We start from the raw sequence: 12,773 nt of genomic DNA, 5'->3' as shown, positions 1-12,773 counted from the left end.
AAGGTCTGAATTCCACTTTCTTTTCACTTGTAGTGGAGGGGGTAATGTATCTATATGTTAAATATAGGTTTTAAATGAGTGTATGTGGGCTTTTCCAAACCTAGTGTGGTTGGTTGGGTGGCAGAGCAGAACAAAACCAAAAGCCCCTTTTGCTAATTTAGCCAGATGCCCTGGCTGGTTTTGTGATTGTCCTATCTTTACTCCCCTTTTTGTGAGCTAATTTTTAGTGATGCTACAAGACCACAAGAAAATTTACCCTAAACACTTATTTTTCTTTAGTGCTGATAACGTTTGGGACTTTGAGAGAATTTGTTTGAAGACCTATTGTGATCTGATCAGAACTAATTGGGTCTGGCAGCTGGATTGAAATTTGTTTTAAAAGCAGCTTAGTAGTACTTCTGTTTATATTTTTATTGAGAATAAAATGAAAATGTTATCTTTTTAGCAGTTGGTTTCCAGCACTCTGTAAATACACATCATGACTGTGTATTGAGCTTCATCTTAATACTTTTTTTTTTTTTTAATGACACTGGTATAAACCCCAGGTCTCTTTGGTGACTCTGCTGTCTTTATTACAGGTGCTGTTGTCAGGACTAATTGGTGTTGTTTCATGGAAGAGGCCCCTTTCACTTGTGGTGAGTGACAATGTGGCTTTAATGGTGTTGGAAAGACTTTAGATAAGTGATTAAAGGATTCTGTGGAAGTAGCTCCCAGTGGTTTTGTCTTTATGTAGAAGCCTTATAGCCTCTGGGGATGATTTTCCAGTGCTGTTATGTATCCTAATATTTATAAACACTTAGTAAAAAATTTTGGGACTTTGGGGTTGTATTACATAAACTATCTAGGTGACAACATTATTTTTCTTTTATCTGTACTTGAATGTTGGAGAGCTGTAATATTAACATGTGTAAAAGAATGCAGATATCTACTGCTCCTTCCTTGCCATTTTTACAGTTCTAGCTCTCTTTTTAAAAGCGGTAGCATATGTTTTATTAATTTAAATGTAAGAACTAATGAATCATAAACATTTTGATGAATGTGTATGTTTAAAGAAAGGCAGCAATCATACTGTAGTTGATGGTGTGAAATTAAAAATGGCTGAAAAAAGTGAGTGTGGTTGCCTAGTAGATACGCTTAACACTGCAGTATTGCTTGGATTAATAGATATTAATGAAATATGTTATAATTTTCAATAATTTTTTTATTAATATATTTCAAAAATTAAAACCATGCTTACAAAAGTGCTTAGTCTGTTGCTGTTGTTCTAGACAAACAGACTGTTGGTCTGCATTTATCTTTGCATTTAACTTGCCTAAAATTGCACTGCAGAGAAATCTTTTTAACTAATTATCTGGATGGCAAAAAAAGCATATTCCTTATTAGTAGCTGTTTTTCATCTGCAGAACAATTTTCAGCTACATCATGTATACTATTGTGAGATTAATGTAGTTACTTAATGAAAAGTAATTTATGCTTTGTAAATGCATGCTAGTAGAGTTTCAATTAACCTATTAACACAAAGTAATATTAGATTCAAATCAATCTTACTAAAAAGGTGAGATGACTGTGTCAATAAGGATGTATTAACAGGTAAATGTTGCTTTTGAAAAAATGTGCATATTTAACATCTTAACATATGTAACATTTGTAACAGAGGTAATACTAAAGATAGTCCCAAGAAAAAAGAATGTAATGGAAAGTATGAAATGGAAAGACCTGTATTAATGAGAATAAGCCTAATTTGAACTTCAGGTATATCTTTCAGTATTACGAACTAAAGCCAGTAGTGTTGGAGCTTCTGATATTTTTTTTTTCCTTTCCCTTTCCATAATTCACTTTTCGTTGTTATTAAAGAAGGGATAGATTAAGTTTGTATTGATTTACTGATTGGTGTTTTTACCAACAGATGAACTCTATATGATGTAGAAAGATGCCTGATGGCAAGATAAATGTGCCCAAAATGAGGTCAAAGTGAAGCAAATTATTGGAACTAAAGAGTGCCCATGAGAAAAGTAGCAGGCAGGTTTCTGGACAAAAATACAAAAAAAAAAAAAGACAAATTTGTGCTCACCATTGATGAGCAGGGGAGCTTTCACATTAGAACATATCAAGAGACTGCTGATATGTCGTGAATGGGTAGTCATGAAGTACAAATACTCAGAATTTCTCAGACTTATTTCCAAGAGTAAGCTTAGTGCTCATGAGTTAGATCCTGATTGTTCTTCTTCTGTATTTCTGTATTGGCACGTGGTGGTGGTATAACACTTGCTTGGAGGAATAGGAGGCAGGGGTGAGGTTTTTTGCCTCTGTGTGGGATTAAGCTGTGCGGTAGCCAGTGCTAATAGTTTTGCAGTGCCTACATAATGTCTGGTTTTCCTTGTTGAATTGTACATACCTTTTAGCAGTTAGAACCCATGTGTGCAGGATGACTATTTGGTCTGATTAAGCAATCAATACTGTATAACTTTACAACCTTGTAGTACTGCTTACACAGTACATATGCAAAATACATATGGTCAATAATTAGCTTTTAAGCTAATTTATAGTATTATAACCAACTATATAATCAATTACAATATACATGTCTCTCTCTCTTGCAGTGTGTTACAAAATCTGGCATTGCAAAGAGGGATGACAAAAAGAAAGATAGCTTTATCATTTGAAGCCATGAATAAAGTTTTATAAAATTAGAGCATGCACCTTCTGTGACATTCTGAAAACTAGTGAAGCTGATAATACTTTAATGTGACAATTTCCTGCTTGGTTTGGATTTGTGACTTAGGGCTGGTAACACACGAGTGTTTTGGCTCTTTCTGAATAGTACTTGCACAGCATCAAGGCTTTCTCTTTTTTCCACTCTACATCACTTGCGTTGTTTTTTTCCTTCACTTATTAAACTATCTTCATCTCGACCCACAACTTTTTTCACTTTTGCTCTTCTGATTCTCTTCCCGTCCTGTTGCAAGGGGGAGTGAGCAAGCGGCTGTGTGATGCTTAGCTGCTGGCCAGGGTCAGCCCCTCATACTACTGATTCTGGTTTGGTCATCGCTGTATTCATACAATCTTTTTCACAGATGCAGTGTCTTGTCTTTGCAAACATTATTTTCTGCGTGCAAAAAGAAGTTGTCAAAGAAGCAATAAACACAAATAGTAGTTCGTCAACTGTTACCTTCTGACTGTATCTTACCAGAAATGTGTTATGGAGTATTGGTAGAGAAATGAGTGGGTAGACGCACGGTGTTAAACCACAGTCAAAACTCAGAATAGTTGTGTATTTCCAAGACAATAGCATGAGTGGTGCTTTATATTATGCATTCAGTAGAAGATTCACAAATGTGTACACACTAAGGAAGTTTTACTGTGACGTTACTGTGCAGAAATTTAATTACACATAGAAGCTCTCATGCTAAGGTGCCTTTGCATAGCTTAATTATCTGAAGGATACACCAGATTGTGTTAGCTTATCTGAATTTTACTGGTCACCACCTAGCCATAGGTTGCTTATGTTGCCAAAATGCTTTATATATACAAGGAATCAGTGGCTGTTATCAAACCAGTATTTACATTTACCAGAGGAGACACCTGGGCAAAGGAGATCTTTAAATTATTTATGGATTAATTTTGAACAGTATTTTTCATATATTTTAGATGTTTTCTCATTAAGCTTTCTGTATTTTTAATTACAAAATCTTAGAGAAGTTGTAGTGCCTTGGGGATATCTTTCAAGGGTCCCTTATTTGGAAACTAAATACTGGCAGTGTCAGTACCACTGCTTAAGGTTAAAATGCTGTGTTAAAATAGGAATTTGTTTCCTCGTGGTTTATGGAAGTGTCTGAAAATCGGGGGAGACCTTGTGTAGCTCCTGAGGTTGAATTACCTTATACAAAACTTTAAACTGTGCAGTGAGATTATTTTTCTGTTGCAGTCTATGGTAATTGCAAATCTGTTTGTGCTAAGGAGATTAATTCAGCCTCTGAATTGAGTAGAAAGCTTCTCTGTTGCCATCTGGCATTTGGGTGATCCCAGAAAAATATTTTTACACTTCTAACTGAAAGCTTTTACAATAAACTGATAGATTTAATATTTTTTCAAGAAACAGAAGTGTATTTTTTTAATGTCTGTGAATGTCAGTGAACACAACACAATACGTATTAATAAGTGATCTTGATTATTCAAAATAGCTATTTAAAAGCATTTCCTATGAAATCTGCGTTCCAGATACAGTTCCATGCATCAGTGAACATGCAAATCTGTGCATATACCTTTAGTAACTAGCCTAGTTATAAAGGCTCAAAAATCTGGACTGTATATCTGCTTTTCAGGATGTTTCCTGATTTCTTTCTTTTGGCTTAAATCAAAGGAGACACTTTTCAGTCCATTATACCTTCAAATGAACCATTACTTCAGGCACTTTTATCTTTCTTTTGTTGTTTGGTAGTTTTGGTTTTGGTTTTTTTTTTTTTTTTTATAAGAGATAGGATTTTCATCACTTCAGGAAAATAAAAGAGGAGTCATCCTAAATAGTGCAGTTCAACTTGCACATCAGGCACAAGGAGGGACTGCTGTGAAAGGTCTCAGACTGCGCCTGTGGTAAGAATCAGTCAAATACTGAACTAACTTTGTTAGAAAATATTTGTCTTGGGCCAGCTTGGTAGTTTGTTGTGAAATGAGAGGTTTTCTTTCCAGAAGTCCTATGAAAATCTTGAACTATTTGAATATCAGACTTAAATAATTTCTTTTTTCACTAAAAATCAGTAGAAAAATGTCTATATGTGTGGTTTTTTAAAAAATCTAATAATTTAAAATAAATACATTTGCATATACACTTGCCCCACAAGATGCATGGATATTTAAAACTGGTCCAAATGTTTCCTGGTGATTATCTCCTATCACTAGATATCATTGCTGAGTATAGCAGAAACAACCAACTTCCACGAAACAGATGATACTTATACATTATTTCTATACATTTTATGTAAGTTTCCCATATTGTTCTCAGTGATGTGGGATGTTGACATGTTCCTGGCCATACTACTTAACCTTGAGGTCCTAGAGTAGCTTAAGTGATGAGACATGTATTTCTACACTCTGGTAAGAGAATTTACAGCTTCCTTTCAGATGAAATCAGATTGAAATTTTTTATTTTTATAAAAAAAAATAATCACCAAACAGCCTTCTCCCCCACCTCTCCCTTCCCCAGCAGAGATTTGGTTTTGGCAGCTGGAATAAATAGATAATCTCCACTACATAGTGGAGAGGCAACGTTAGCATAAATGGGTCAAGATTGTGAGAGAAAAACAAGTAAAAGAAATGCACGACCTGGGAGAATGGCAGAGTCCAAAGGCATCCGTCACCTTGTGTGTCATTGTTGGCTTTGATACTTGTGTGATGTTGAGATGAGATGCAGAATATCACTCTGCTTTAACATGTCCCTTGATCACTCTGCAGTATCCTTTCAGCACGTGTAGTCTTTGAATTCATTGATCAAGATGTTCATTAGGAACCTTGCTATTAGACAAGCCGTCATCTTTGAGGCTGAAGCATTAGTTTAAAGGTTAACAAAACGAGGTAAAAACAACTACATCTTACATACCAGAGTTTTGCAGTTTCTGATAAACTGGATGTGGTTGGATGCTGAGTATTGCTTGCTTTGAAAAAGAAACTTGGAAAGCTGTAATTGATTCTACTTGCAACCCAAATCCAGTGCTGGTTCACAAAGTAGCTTTTCTAATATAAAGCTGTGAATTTTGCTCAGAGCTGGTGTGGACTGGAGTGCGAACCCAGGCTTTGAAAGTGAGAGCAGAGTGTTTTTCTTTGACCTCTTTTCTAGGAGCATGGAAGAAAAATACTCAAATTCAGAGGAGCTGAATGCTAAATCAAGGGGAAGAGAAAGGCGGACGACTAGGACAGGAAGGAGGAATTAAAATGTGAGTCTGGCAACACAAGGGAGACTGAGATCAAAAGCTGTTGAGCAGAACAGGACTAGATGAGCAGAGAGGAGTGGTAGTGAACCAAAAACACGTCAATAAGAAATCATAGAATGTAATCTGATTTTTCAGTGTAATTTTTAAATACAGTACCATAAGCACCATAACTAATTAATCCTGACTTATAATAGATTTGTATCTTATGTTTGAGTGACTTCGTTGAAGAGAGTGTGAGCTGTAAATCATCTTTTTCCTACAGTTGGGACGTAGTTTTCTTTGTCTCTTCCCTTCCTTTTCTTCCATTCGCTGAGGGCTAGTTATGTAAAGCACTAACATGGCTATACTGCTCTGGTAACCAAACTAGATCAACTGTCTCTGCACACTACTGCGATGTGACTGAAGTTATACTACAAGTCTGTGAGACCGTATCTAAAAAGGAGGTTAATATATTTATTGATAAGCATATCCCAAGTTACATCAATTTGAAAGCAGATTTAAAATATGTTTTTGTTTCTGTCAAAGCTGCTTCTGTTTGTTAGTTATTCCAAGCAGTTTCTCAAACAGAATAGTTAAACCTGAATGGTTTGGGTTTTGTTTGGTTTTTGCATTTGTTTGGGGTTTTTTTAGTATATTTTCTTTCCTTATTTAAAAAAGAAAAATAAAATTCCATCAAAGCAGGCTGGTGAAGGTCAGATTTTGGGGCCTTTTCAATCAGTCGATAACTGTCGTTCTTTCATTCCTGCTCCTTCCATACTCGCTTCCAAGGATGTATGTACCATTCCTACCCTGGTCCTAGTAACTGTGCCAGTGGTCTGTAGGTGAATTCTTGAGAGAAATACGAGTAAGTGCTGCTTCTCTGGCTACGTTCCAGCCAGCACCCTATGTGAAATGCATGGCAGAAGCTGTGAATCTCGTCTTCTCATGTTGAATTTGGGTCAATAAGGGTTCAGATGCTCCAAGGAGGGTGCTTTTAATTTACTGAATGCTGTTCTTGGACTGGAGACTTTAGTGAACAGAGCAGCTGAAGAGGAATAGGAGAGAACAGAAAAAGAACTGCAACTGAACAGGTCTACCTTAGGCGTCCTTAATCACATCCTGATTGAGCTGTTCCCCACAAAAGTTGGTTGTAGATATTTCATATTTCTTTCTCTTCTCAGCTTCTGGCAGCAGTTAAAGTTTCAGTAGGAGCAGAACAACCACAATGTTTACTCTTTCCTTTTCATTAGTGTATTTTTATGCTCTATGTGTAAATTTTCATTTCCAAATACTTGAAGAAGTAACCAACTGTAGGATAAACAAATGGGAATTTCTTAAGGTTTTGTTACATAAGTTATGTTGATGAATAACATAACTAGGAAAAAATCATAAATATTTTACATAGCTATGCTATATTTAGTGACTAGTTTTGGCTGTACTTGTGCTGGGTTTTGTGTTTTGTTTTTCAGTGAAGATTCAAGTGATCATATTTTACTGGAGCACTTCTCTAAAAGTAGATTTCAAAGATATTTGTAGAAGATGCATATAATTTTAGATGTTCATATGCAGGAATATGCCCTAGTGATGTCTGCACAGTTATTCAGAAAGTAGAAGTTATCTGATCAACCACACTTGCACAGTCCAGCTTGGACTTTGATATCGCTGATCAGTCTGTGGAAATTAATAGCAGATAGTATTTTATTTCCTATGCATTAACACAGTGAGATAAATGTGTTGTTTTTTTTTTCCCAAAACTCTTTAATAGTGCAGTTGAGCTCAATTTTAGTCTTAGCTTGAAGTGCTGCAACCTCTGAGTGCTGTTTCTGGCTTTAGCCTTTTCTGATTGCCTTTGGAGGCCTTTTCTGATGCTATGCGTGGACCATGAATGGGGAGTTTCCACTAGACAGGGAGTGACTTTGGGTGGCTAGACAGTAGTCTGTCAAATATCAGCTTTCCTATCTGAATCCTCCTGATAGATGTCTGTGCCTTAAATCTGAGGCCTTTGGGGGTTTGGTTTGTTTTCTTTCTCAAATGGACCTTTTCTGAATCTTTATTAGTTTGAGACGCTGTTATTGACTAGTTTCCCCTTATTTAAGCCGTTGGTCTTGCATTTCTCCAGTCTTCCCCTCTGTTACCAAGTGTGTGTGTTGCACTGTAGTGCAATTTTTGTTTGCCAAAAATAAGAGCTTTTACGTGTGTGTATCAAGTGGGGAAGTCAGAGGTTGGCTGGACTTTCCACCTGCGTCCCCTGCCCTGAGAGATGTTTTCCCAGTTTACTAACTGCTGGTTTAGGCTGTGAATTAATGCCTCATGGTGGATTGAGTTAGGGGATCTGGAAAGTGGGGTCTTTAAAGTCTGCAGTTAGAGTGTGTGCAAACTGATTACGTTCATGTCTCCAATTTCTTTTTGCACGTAGATTAACATAAACATTTAGATTTTTAACAGTGCTCTGTCTCACCTATTGCTGTTGGTTTTATTTCCTAAGACTGCTGATTTCCTTCTTTCTTCTTTAGTATATGGAAATAACTTGACAGAAAAACCTACCCCCGGTGCCATTTTGTTAGAACATACCTGACAGAAGAGGAAAAAGGAAAAAAGTGGAGGACGACCCAGTAAAGCTGTGAACTGGGAGAGAAAGAAACACCACTTGAGATGAAAACAGAGGAAATGAATCAAAGAAATTTTATAAAGGGGGAGAAAAGGTGTCACAGAGTGAAGCATCTATTTAGAATGAACATTCTGTGTCCCCTTTCACAGCTTAACATGTCTTACAGCTTTTTCTTGCCTGGGTCTGTCTGTCTGCATCTCTCTGTTACCCTTTCTACAAAGGCTGCCTGTTCCTGGGTACAGCTGCCACCAGCTGGCACCCATGTCAGAATCTAGACTCCTCTCTTGAGCATCTATCTGCTAATTAGTTATCCCCAGTGGCAAAATTTTAAAAGACCACAAGCAGCTTTTCCTGAAGAGCAGACAAAGCCTGCTGGGGCTTAACACTTGCCCCTTCCAAAACAAGCACGTCTTAATTACCCTTAAACAGACCCTTCTACTCCCCATCTGCTCCCGTTGCATAGTGTTGCCATGGCAGCAGTTAATGCTAGCACAGTACCATGCAATAGGAAACTGTCATAGTTCCAGTATCATTGCTGCTGCTTATAATGAAGAGTATGGTATGGGTGCTACATTTGCCTCTTTTTGGTCCATCAGTAATCCCCCTGTTCTCACAAGTTTTCTAAATATATCTGCTAATGGTTCTTCCATCTCATTCGCGCCTTCTTTTAGAAACGCAGGCTGCATCCCATCTGGTCCTAGAGTTTTTGGCAGCTTTTGCACAGCCTAATTTCTTCAGCTCTTTCTTGGTGTGAGTCTGGTTTCCTTCACCATTTCTTCTTCCTCCTTGGTAAATTAATCTTGGTTTCTGACATCTGCCTCACTTCCTTTATAAGCACTGAGGAAAAGAAATTATTTTTGTTTAGGGATGTCTCTGTCTTTCAGTAAAATACTTAGTTCATTCTTTAGAAGTCTGCCATCATCTTTATTGTTCACTTTTTGTTTATGTGCTGGAAATGTCACATTACTTACCTTTGCTTCCATAGTAACTTTCCTTTCAGACTTGAGTAATTTTTTCATGTTATAGATATTTAAGCGCCTTTCCTGTTCTTAATTTTATCATGTCTAGCTTCTGATGGTAAAGCCATAAGCAATGACAGAATTAACTACTCTTAAACCCTGAGAGTGGGTTATATCTTTATATTTTAGGCATGACTATGGCTAACAAGATGAATAAGAAATGTTTTTTTTACTGTATCAGCACAAGATAATTTGGGGCATTTAAAAAACTAGGTATAAGTAGAGAAATGTTAAAAGGCTAAAAGATGAGTCACTTGTTTTACAAAATTATACCTTCATAAAAAGGAAAAGATCTAATTGTTAATGTGTATTTTGTAAACCATTTGAGATGTGCAGCAAGAGCACTTTGCACTTTCAAGAAATATCACTCAAGAAAACATGCAGAAACATCAAGTGGAGAAAACTGCTGAGGGAAAGCAAGCCCCTAATTCTCAAAGTAGAGTGAACATGAAATGTAAGATGCCTAGGATTTATTACTACTCTTTATTATTATTATATTATTATTATGTTTATGGCAAGTAAAACCCTGTACTTGCATTTTTTGCGTGTGAATGATAGTGACCAACGAAAGGATTTTACCACAAACCTATTCACACCATAGAGAAAAGGAGTTTAGGAGTTAGTAGGCAGTGTAAATTGTTTGAGGGGCTCAGAAGGAGAACGGGTATGTTTTGGTTGGTTGGCTTGTTTATTTTTTTAAACAAGTAAGACTAATAATTTGATGCTGAATATTCTAAAAAGGAAGTTGTTTCAATTCCAGCAGTTTCATTTACAGCTGTAGAGGTTTCTAAAAATAGTAAAATGTAGTAAGACAATTCATTGCACATTATCAGAAATTGTGTGGAGATGTTGGAGACATAAATTATATTTTTAGTTTTCAGATTACAGAAGTGAAATATCATTACTTTAGGCCCTGATAGTTGATGTAGTCTCAAGGATTTTGGAAGCACTGAAGGTTTTCCAAAGTCAAAAGAAGCCAGATATGAGCTTTGAGAGTGAAGGAGTCAATATGTTTAAAAATTGTAAATACATATATTGAACAAAATATGTGCAAAACCAACTTGTACTAATTTTTCACATTTCTACTAGTTTTGGCATCTTTGCCTTGTAGAGTACCAATACGAAAGTGGTTACACACAATTTTAGTATCTGTGATTCATTTCCTACTGAATTCCTACAGCTGCTAGATTCAGACTTCCACTGAACCCAATTGATCCCTGCAATTATTTACAGTGGGTAAAGCATAATAATTGCAGAAGATTTTAAACTGATGACTTAAAATGATTTAGCAGACTTACCTGGATCCCAGATTGAGAAAACTTTGTTTATGTTTCAACATTTTCTTTGCTCATTTATTGCAATATTTGGTTGCTCAGTGTTGTAAAATCTTTGGATAGAAAAGCTGCACAAATCTATAATAACGCAAACAGAAATAGACCACGTTTGTTTGGATGCTATGCTTTCTATTTCTAAACCATAAAATAATACGGTTTTAGAGGTGAAACTATGTAGTTTGTCTCTAGATATGTTGTTAAACACTGTTCAGAACAGAATGAAGCTTTTCTGCATTTTGTCATATTTCATATTTTATTAGGATTTTCATTCAAAAGGATCTATTCAGCCTCTTCATCATTGTAGTATTACTGTTTCATATTAGTATAGGAAAAGACTGACATCTATAAATAATATAGCTGTATCTGTTCAAAAGTGGAAGTGCAAAAGCATTTATCCCATTTAAATATGGGACCTAATGTAGAGTTAAATAGAACCAGGCAGTGATTGGTTTTCTACCATATAGTAGATTTTATATAGCCATGAGCAACAGTAATAATAATTTATCCATATCTATGTTGTAAGAGGCTTAATTCTAAATTGTATGTAGGTATTTTGTGCTCAGGAAAAGAGATAGTACATCCTTAGCTTCTCTTTGGGGGGGGGTGGAGGGGGAGCAGGCAAGGATAAACTAAACAGCTCTGCAATTCTGCAAAGTCTATCAAAGAAACAAAAACCCAAGCAGCACACCAAAAAAAGTTCTCATCTTCTGAAGTGGCCAGACTTTAAGCTTGATGTAGTCAAAGTCTTCAGGGCAGTGCTGTATAGGATCAAATGGAGCCACCTCCAAAAAGCTGGGGAAGAAGGAGGATGTCTTTATAGCTTAGAGACTGAAAATTGCCCTCTCAGAGTATTCCAGAGCCTTGAACCCCCTGTGTGGGTGTGGCAGCCAAACACAAAACAACCACTGCCTCTGAGATGCCGCAGTAGTGGCTTGATTCTAGAGGTCTGCAAAGATGCTAAATCTGTTAAGCTCCTGTAATTTCTTTTCCCAGTATGGCAAGGGAATGGACATGGGCAGCACAGACAGAACGTCAAAAGCAGTCTCTCTGCTTTTTTTTTAGTCTGTGATTTTACAGGTGTTCTCTCTTTGCTGACTTCCATAGCATTACATTGATTTCCATAGCATTACAGTATTGAAAGCTGATTAAGAGAGAAAACAATTGAGTCTTTTGTCTTATTTTGATCTTTCTGCAGCTGTTACGGGTGGTTACCAGCCTAGCTTGTTTATTAATACTATTATCATGTTTGGTCTCCATAAAGAGTGATGTAACTAAAGAGTCAATTTGTTGTCATATTTTTATTTTCATTTCAGTTGATGATGGATTAGGAGATCTCATTTCTTTTAATTTGGCATTTTTAATGAAAATTCAGTCCATCAGATTGATTCAGTGGCTTTACTTTGCTTGAGGAGACCTGCAGTTTAAGATAGTCAAGTGACCGCAGCATATACATGGTTTTGAGTGTAGTTCTAAATACAGAGATAAATGTATGGGGAAGTTACCCATCTGTATTTCTCTTTCTGTTACTTGCCATATGATTTCCAAAAAAAAGCCTTATTGTAATATCCACTACTAAAATTTTTAAAAGCTGTAAAGCTATACCGTATCTTCTTGTTTTGCATTCATATTATAATCTGTATAGTCGTATCAGCATTTTATGTATGTAGAGATTTGCTTTTAAATATAACTGAGTGACAACTGTCAGGAATCGGTAGGAAAATGTTCATGCTTTCTGATGTAATACTACAAAATTTGGAAATATCGGATAGTATATGTTAATCTGCTATACGTGTAAGAACCACAGTAGAGAATCAGTATGTGCATTTGATTGGAAAAGCAAAAGATTTGCTTCTTGTTTTCCTACTGCAGATAAAGTTCTGTTAACATGTAATGGTTTTCTCTGGTACTT

At 36.2% G+C, this 12,773-nt stretch overlaps 1 protein-coding gene across 1 annotated transcript in view; it reads left to right on the top strand.

The window, feature by feature from the left end:
- The first annotated feature begins 583 nt into the window (after positions 1–583).
- Positions 584–12,773, top strand: part of ENTREP2 (endosomal transmembrane epsin interactor 2) — an 87,468-nt gene continuing 75,278 nt past the window's right edge. Inside the window, exon 1 of the mRNA XM_082488536.1 lies at positions 584–635. The gene's annotated coding sequence lies outside the window, so the exon portion shown is untranslated. The remainder of the gene's footprint in view (positions 636–12,773) is intronic.

Source organism: Vanellus vanellus (assembly GCF_965231255.1).
Source record: "Vanellus vanellus genome assembly, chromosome: 11".
In the NCBI taxonomy this organism is placed as follows: Eukaryota; Metazoa; Chordata; class Aves; order Charadriiformes; family Charadriidae; genus Vanellus; species Vanellus vanellus.
Note: the sequence above shows the minus strand (reverse complement) of the source record. Positions and strands in the feature narration are given on the sequence as shown.